General features: G+C 33.9%; 1 long non-coding RNA gene across 1 annotated transcript; it reads left to right on the forward strand.

The window, feature by feature from the left end:
* Positions 1 to 6,361: 6,361 nt before the first annotated feature.
* Positions 6,362 to 9,191, forward strand: LOC130824074 (uncharacterized). The gene is made up of 3 exons (XR_009046668.1): positions 6,362 to 6,767; positions 7,116 to 7,355; positions 8,394 to 9,191. It is a non-coding gene; the product is annotated as an uncharacterized LOC130824074 (long non-coding RNA).
* The last annotated feature ends 378 nt before the right edge of the window (positions 9,192 to 9,569 follow it).

Here is a 9,569-nt window from a genome sequence, read left to right on the forward strand (position 1 = left end):
GTTTCTAGTTAGTAAATCATGTAAGAGTTATTGACGGTTAGGGATGGCAACAGGTCGGATCTGGACTGGGTCCAGGTAGACCCGGATCCAGATCCGTTTTCAGGAACAGGGACCAGATTCGAACCCGGATCCGCGGGTCCAGTTTTGCAAGACCCAGATCCGGATCCGGGTCCAAAACGGGTCTGACTTGTTTTTACTTTTTTTTTAATGTGTTGAGTAGTACTTATTCGTCTTCCTAATCAAAAAGCAAAAGACAAAAGATAAATGACAACATTTATTTAAACACCAACAACGATAACGTCAGCAACAGATTTCAAACTCAACTTTCTTAGCCAGAACATTTGAGCAGTAACTGAGTTAGACTAACATTTGATTTGCAATCACTCAATTTAAACCAATCCGAAATTTGCAAATATCGTTAGCAATTCGCAAGAGAATAGAAAAAATATCATCACAACAAACACCCACGCAATCAAATCAAAAATCCTGAATATGAAACAATCACTGTTATTTCAGTTGTGCAATTGATAAAATAAAGTTAAATTAGTATTCAGTTAAATGATTTCTAAATAAATTACCCCTAAAGTGCACAGAAATCATGCAAGATTCTTACTTCCAACAACTAATAAACCTCAAAGCTTCACTAATCATCGCATTAGATTAAGTTTATAAGATACAAAACCAACAAAACTCTTAATAAATTACAACATCAAACCCTAAAGATGTAAATTACGGCTAAGTGAAACAACAATCGCAAAAACCTACTCAACAATTCAACACAAATCAAAATTATAGGGAAAAAAAATCAAAATTAGGGTTTATTACCCTCAAATCCGCCTGTGAGGAGAGGGGAGGAGTACGCGGTGGCCGGTGGCTGTCGGCAGGCAGTGAGGGTGCCTGTGGGCTGTGGGCGGTGTGGCTGAGAATGGGGCAGGGGAGGTACTAGGAGTCTGGGAATTGCGTGAGCGTGAGGGAGAAGGAGAAGTGGAGAACCGAGAACAAATCAGAAGGAATGAAGGAGAACTGCGTGCATGAGAAGTTTTAGGTACTGAGGCAGTGAGGGTTTTAGGTATTTTTAATATATATTTTAATAAATATTATATATATATATATATATATATATATATATATATATATATATATATATATATATATATATATATATATATATATATATATATATATATATATATATATATATATATATATATATATATATATATATATATATATATATATATATATATATAAAAGGTCCTCCAGATTCGCGGGTCCGGGTCTGGGTATTTTTCTCAGATCCGGATCCAGACCCATGAAATTTAAACGGATCCGGATCCGACCCGGATCCGACGGGTCCAATTTTTTAGGACCCAGATCCGTGAAAATGGATACGGATCCACGGATCCGGGTCGGGTCCAATACCCATTGCCATCCCTATTGACGGTAAATCATACACATCACTAAAGATAAACTACAATAAGCCAAATGTGACATTCTTAGCAATCTACACACTTACATGTTTAATATTGGTTGTACGATGCCCACATGGTACACTCTTTGCTAGTTAGTCAAATCCAGTCAAATTATAATAGGCAACCATGCATATCATTCAAGATAAAGTAAAAAAGGCCAAATATCTCAATTGTCTACATACTTGAACGTTTTTTTTTGTACACTGCCTACATAGCACATTCTTTGTCAATTAGTCAAATCTTGTCAGAATTATAAAAGGCAATTATACATTATACATATTACTAAACCGGATGACAGTCGATTGAATCGGTTAGCGCTTACCGCCGAACATAACTTTCTATCTAGCTCAAATTACGGAAATTATACGCTACATTTACAAAATAATAATTTTAGTATGAACTTGTACTTAATTGACACCACCGTATACTTTTACCATTTTCTTTTTCTGTTACATACTTTTATGTCATTAAGATACTATTCTCGGTCTTGACAGAAGTACGTTACTTAATCATTGCTTGAAGGTCATTGTTCATTGTTCATTGTTCATTACTCATTGATCATTGATCATTGTTCATTGATGATTGTTTATTGTTTATGGTTCATTGCTCATTATTCATTGTTCATTGTTCATTGTTTATTGTTCACTACTCATTACTTATCGTTTATTGTTCATTGATCATTGTTCATTACTCATTGCTCATTGTTCATTGTCATTGGTCATTATTCATTGTTTATTGCTCATTGCTTATTGTTCATTGTTCATTGCTCATTGTTCATTGTTCATTGTTCATTGCTCATTGTTGATTGATCATTGTTCATTGCTCATTCTTTATTTTTCACTGTTCATTGCTCATTGTTCATTGATCATTTTTCATTAATCTTTGATCATTATTCATTGTTCATTTGTCATTACTCATTGCTCATTGTTCATTATTCATTGTTCATTGCTCATTGGTCATTGATTATTTTCATTGTTCATTGTTCATTGTTTATTATTTATTGTTCATTGTTCATCGTTCATCATTCATTGCTCAGTGTTCATTGTTCATTGTTCATTGATCATCGTTCATTGTTCATTGGTCATTGGTCATTGTTCATTGTTTATTGCTCATTGATCATTGTTCATTGTTCATTGTTGAACGTTCATTGATCATTGTTAATCGTTCATTATTCAATTTTCATTGCTCATTGTTCATTGTACATTGATCTTTGTTCATTGCTCATTGTTCATTGTACATTGATCTTTGTTCATTGCTCATTGTTCATTGTTCATTTTCTATTGTTCAATTTTCATTGTTCATTGCTCGTTGTTTATTGATCATTGTTCATTGCTCATTGTTAATTTTTCATTGCTCATTGTTGATTGTCCATTGTTCATTGTTCATTGTCATTGCTCATTGTTCACTGTTTATTGCTCATTGCTTATTGTTCATTGTTCATTGCTCATTATTTATTGTTCATTGTTCATTGCTCATGGTTGATTGGTTATGGTTTGTTGGCTCTCTTAGGTTTTGATGACGACTACACTTTATATAAACAAATGTATTTTTGTAAAGGGTTAAAGACTATAGGCTACATGTTAGATGTAGCATTTTGTAAAGGATTTAAAGGTTTCATGTAAGATGAATCATTTTGTAAAGCATTGAAATAAACCCATATATAACATTTAGTAATCATAAGCATGCATTCATCATTGATCACATCACTTGACATCTTTTGTTTACACACCTCTCCACATAAGTCATTGAGGTGGTTTTTAACAGATAAATTCATTTAAAATCATTGATCATTTCATTCCCAAGTTTCACTTGTGTTGTTTCCCTCAAAAAGAAGGGTTCACATCATTTAAATTAGCGCACAAGTAACAAGTTCAGCCTCTTCTCGAGTAACGACAAGTAATGAAACCAAAATATCTAGGGTTTGCCATTATTAATCAGATTACTGACATCGCCATTTGAAAATAAAGAAACCGACAATGTTGTTATGTTGCAACTAAAACAGAACAAAGGCAGTAATTGAGGTGGCAATATTAATAAATCATAGTAACTGAAAATGGCTTGTCACAAAGAAATTGCTTATGTATCAACCTACATTGTGGTTAAGCCCAAGGTGGCAATGAACATGCTTACTTAGTGATGTACTAATTTCATCAGTATTAACCCCCATCATCACTGGGAACTTACAAATCATCCAACAAATGCAAACATTTAATCCAACAAAATGAACATAGTCAGATCATAATTAGAATGATCATCGTGAAACAGTTACCCAACAACATGCAATACTTAATCCAACAGAATGAGCATTATCAGATCATAATTGATCATCCAACAAATGCAAACATTTAATCCAACAAAATGAACATAGTCAAATCATAATCAGAATGATCATCATGAAACAGTTACCCCACAACATGCAACACTTAATCAAACAGAATGAGCATTATCAGATCATAATAGAGCATCAGCAAACAATTACCCAACAAACAAAGAACATCAGTTAAATGAAAAGATAGGGAAAGAAATGCTCATTTTTCACAACCTCGAATGCTCATTTTGGGGGGGTATCCTTTTATTTGACATTTGAGGATCTTCAAATCCGACATTTTTAGGCATAATCGGTGCACTTTTGGGTGATTTCTTGATCATCTCATCATCATCATCAGGAAGACCATAATAAGTAGGGGGGGTCTTGGTCTGGGGAGTCAACAACCAAAGAATCTCCACAGTTCAGATAATAATGATCATTCCATGAACCAAATTCATTGTCATGCTTAATGTTTTCATGATATCGAAGATAAGAATCAGAAAAACCTCCAGAATTTTCTTCACTACTCAAAGACTCCATTTTAGGAGAAGATCAAGATGTACCAAAATAAAATCCATGAAATCAGAAATTGAAATCCAAAACAGAAGATGAAGATGTCCAAAAACAGACCTACAAAATAACAAAACGAAATCAGATCTGCAAAGATGAACCAAAATGAACCATAATGAAATCAGAAGCCAAATATGGAACCACTAAACCACGAAATCAGATCTGAAAAATTAACCAAAATGAAATCAGAAGCCAAATATGGAACCAAAAAACCACGAAATCAGATCTGAAAAATGAACCAAAATGAAATGCATGTTGGTTGATATGGAAGGATACTCGAAATCATATGCTGAAATTATAAATAAAGATCACATCAAGCTTTTTTTCATGAGGTAAAACGAAAAATATGGTCGGTTTGTTCATGAGGTAAAATGAAGAACACAAACAGTAGGTTATGAGGGAGAGGAGAGTTAAGAGAGAGAGAGAGGGAGAGGAGTCGTTTCTTAATGAGGTGAATATGGCTGGTTACTTAGGGTTTATGCAGATGAGTATATCAAAATCAATGGCTGAGATGTAAAGTTAAGGAAAATTGGGTCAAGATTTATTAATGGGTTCTAGAACATTCAATGTAGGGAAAATTAAGGGTTTGTGCCATTAATGCACTACTTCATTAAGTAAATTTGATCTGAATTCCTTCAAAAGGTAGGGGGAAAATTGTGTAAGTATAAGTAGGTAGGTGGTAGTGGGTAAATTAAGTAATTAAAGGGTTGATGTATGATTGAAGGGAATATGTGGGGTAGGAATAAAGTAAGGGTAAAATAGAAAATTATGTAGATTATTTTTGACAAAAATAGTAATGTTGCAAGTAATATAAAACATCTAAAAATGGTTAAGTGTTACAAGTGGAAGACAAGATAGTTTCATGATGTAGGGGGGCAGTAGCTACAATCCAACCCCTCATATTACCTCAATGAATCGATCTGCTTCTGTTCGAGACATTGCTTATGCCAAAAGTGGAAGACAATCTAACCCCGCAGTTAGATTACGTGCTCGTGAATTTGAATTGGAAAAAGACAGTCAAATGAAAAAACAAATAAAACTGTCTACTAGTGCTGCCAAAAGAGGAAAGAAGAAGTTACTAAAAGCGCTTTTGGAAGTTGGTTTATTAATACCAATACTCCATTCAAAGCAATTGAATCTCCAGTTACTAATCCACTTATGGAAACAATAAGGGAGGTCGGTGGCAAGTGTCGAGCTCCATCAGCATATGAATTATCAGAGGTATTATTATAATATCACAAAATTAAATTTGATCATTAAATAAATACTAATTAGGGACCCTGGTAATTATTTGTACTTAATTATTTAAATATCTAATGTTTAAATTTAAAGGTTAATATTTTAAAAATCAATTTCAGCTATGTGGTGGCTGAATTATGGTCAAAGTGCCCCCCGATTTCAACAAATTGCAGTAAAAGTTTTTAGTTAAACAACAACTTCCTCAAACTGTGAGAGAAATTGGAGTATGTGGAGACTTGTCCATACAGATAAGAAATCGTCTCAAATATAAAAGACTTCATATGATCATCTATGTATGCTACAATATGAAATTAAAGCTGAGACAATTAAAGAGGCGGGGAAATAATGAGATTGATGCTAGTTTTGATCCAATTAATTTGGATTATACATTTGATGAAGATGATCCATTAAATGAATGGTTGGAAGAAAGAGAGGACCCAGTCTTTAATGGAGATGATTTGTCTTGGTTAGATTTGGATGATGATGATGACGATAATAATCAACGAGATAATCCAAACAAATTATTAGGGGCAAATCCTTTACAAACAAGTGAGCCAAGTCGCCATACAAAATCTGCTTTATCTCCTCCAAGCAGTGGCGGACCCAGCTAGGGGCAAGGGGGGCAGTGGACCCCCCAATCTGAAAAAAATAAATGAGATTTTAAAAAAAAAATATATTTTTTGCGACCACTTAGCGACCACCTGGCGACCAAAATTCCCGTCGCTAATCACCTTTAAAAAAAAATAAAAAAATAAAATGCTGCTGCTGGGAACGGGAATCCATTTAAAAAACAAAGCAAACCCTAAACGCTCCTGTGTTCGACATTCGACAGAGACAAAACCTTCCTTCTCCAAATCTCCACCGCCAGTCCGCCACAGCCCACAAACGGCCGGCCAAGTTCCATACTTCCTCAGTTCCTCTTCGTCGCTCACAGACATTCGACATTCGTCGCTCAATTCCATACATCTGACTGTTCTTCCTCTTCTTCGCTACCCCTACTGCTACTCGCTTCCTCTTCCTCTTCTCTTCAATTCCATACTTCGACTATGAACTAATGAATTTCACAACACAGGGATAGTAAGAATGGCAGCTTTTAATGACGTCTTTGAGAAGCATGTTCCTTCAATCTAGCCAACATCAAAAAATTCTGATTCATCCTTCTATAAATCATCTAAAAGGTCAGTCCTTTGATCTCTTAAATATAGTTTTCAATTTATTCTGATAAAGTTTCTAGGTTTTTGCAAATTAGAGTTTGATCTTCCCTTCTTTGTTAGTTTTTTTTTTATTTTTTTTTTTCATTATCAATTCACTAACTTTAACCCATAATTTTTCAATATACTTGAATAATTTTTTTGAGTTCTTCGATGTCATTCTAATTGAGACAATTGTAGCTTTACTAATTGTTTTTGGTTGAGAAGTTTTTTACTAGGTGGGTTGATTTGTTTGAGAAGGGAATGCAAAGAGAGATATTATTGATTTTTGGCCATAAGTTTTTGCTAACAGTTGGGGGAAAAAGTTTGTTGCAGGTAGGTCTAGAGGAATTGTCGGAATTATTGTCAGATATTCACTTGATACAATAAGAATCTGACAAAAAAATTCAAATACGGGTGGTTCTGCAATGAGTATTTTATGTCGAGTTATAGCAACGAAAAGGGGTAGGAATCGGGTTCTCGAGTGGTGAAACACCAGTTTCAATAAGTGAGAGGCCAGAGTCTGTGGTGTTCTATGCCTCAAGGTGGTAATGATCTCAAGCGCATTCGCTTTAGGTATAATTTCTACTTGTATTTTCTTTTCTTGGTTTTGGATTTTTTTGTTATTTTTGTGCTTTTTGTTTTATTTTGATCAGCATTTGTTTGGTTATTTTATGGTTGTTAGCTAAACTATTCGGTAGAGTCCATTTATTGGCTAATACTATGTGCTAAACTGTACTTTTCTCTAATATACAAGTTCATGGGATTTAACCTGTTACTTTGTAGTTGGACAAGTCATCAGAAATCCAGTGGTTCTGGATCACGCAAATACAAATTTCAACTATTAAGATGTCATTTCATTTGTGGAATATTGAATTGATGGATTTTAGAGTCTAATTTGTAAATATGTAAAGGGTAATTACTTGCTAGATGTAAAATCAGTGACTCTTCAAGATAAAATGATTATGATTATATCAATTGAAGGTTGATGAATCTTGGTGTATCATTTGAGAGGTGCGACTTTTGTTGATGCTTAACTTTTGGGTTTTGATATTGCTATATTCATGAGGTTAACGATGGTTGAAATCTATGGTTGTTTAGTGGCCCTATAACCCTGATTGCTAGCTTGACTTATTTTGTGACTTCTTGGTGCTCTCTCCTATTTGTATTTGTTCATTCTTTCACTTCCCTTTGCTCTCTTTCTATGACTTTTTGGTTACTGATATAATGAAGACTTTGAATAAACTTGCTCATTCATACATTATATCAAGTAACATTTGGTGTATCTATTTACTTGATATTACTTGATATAATACAGAGACTGCAAGCACCTTGGTTTGATCCTCATGTTAATCCCTAAATCCTAGCTTCTTGTATATCTTTTATTGCTCATTTAGTTAAAGTCTTGTTTAGAAGTAATTATAGAACTGCAATTGATTTTTTCAGTTTTTATATGTATGTTCCCATTTTACGCACTGAAACTGTTTTATAAAATACTTTAGTGAATCAACTTGCTCCATTATACATTCTACTAAGTAACAGTAGATATTGTTAATATTGTTCTATTATGTTTTCTATTTTTCTTTAAAAAAAAATTATTCGGACGACGATCAGATTATTCGAACGACGTGACGTTCGGATTTTGCCCCCCCAAATTGAAATTCCTGGGTCCGCCACTGCCTCCAAGTAGTGACAATGGTGATGACGACGATGATGGTGATGGTCATGGGGAGGGAGATGAAGGATTTAAGACATTTTTCAGAACAACCAAGTGATAGGTTTCAAGGTCAATCATCATTCATTTGTGAAGCACACTATGCACAAACATTCCAGAGGCGTAAGAGAGATGTAGGACAATCTTCACGCGACCCTGTAGAAAATGTTGATCTATCGCGTGACTTTTCTGCACATCTGTTTCCTTCTGATTCTGAATCACAAGGGTCGAACAACGATAGTTATAATGGTGTACTACTACCATTTTCTTTATCTCTAAATGTTTATCCACCTCATCTACCATTTCAATTTGACATTCAAAATCAATATGGCTCCATCATCAGCAACCCTAACCCCCGACACCCTGAAAATATTCACATTATGAACCATGAGACAATGCATTATGGTGGAGAGAGTACATTATCATCAACCTACAATTTATGAAAGTAGCTCCGGCTCAAGTTAGAATGGATGTTGCAGGTACATTTTTTTTGGAGGCTATCAAGGAGCTCAAAATGATGAAAATGAGAGTAATGCCAATCAAGATCCTCCTTGACATTCGTTTTGGTATTAAGTTATAATGTTGGCTCAAAAGTCTTGTTGTTCAATAAAAAAATATTATATTTTCCCAAGCATAAGTTTGTAATAGTTTAAATGTTAATATATCTATTTAATTATAGCACAATTTATGTTCATTTTTATCTTTATTGTTATAGTAGCTTTTTTTAATAGAACTAATAATGTATAACACATAAAATGGATAATTTTAATTTTAAATAACACTATACAAAATTAATTTTTTAAATAAATCACTTAAAAAATATAAAAAGCAACAAATACATTGATGTTGTATGAAAATCGCAACCCGTTCCGCGATAATCGCGTTTTTCCCATGATCGCATTTTTAATCCATGGGAGTAACTGTTTGTAAGTGGATTGGAAGTGTGATGTAAATTTGGGCAGAATAACAGTATACAATATGGATGCTTAAGGTGCAAATAAATTCTATAGGAGATATTTATAATAGCTGATGAAGGGATCATGGGGTAGCCTTTTAAGGAGATCATGGGTAACATG

The sequence above is a fragment of the Amaranthus tricolor genome, chromosome 1 (assembly GCF_026212465.1).
Source record: "Amaranthus tricolor cultivar Red isolate AtriRed21 chromosome 1, ASM2621246v1, whole genome shotgun sequence".
In the NCBI taxonomy this organism is placed as follows: Eukaryota; Viridiplantae; Streptophyta; class Magnoliopsida; order Caryophyllales; family Amaranthaceae; genus Amaranthus; species Amaranthus tricolor.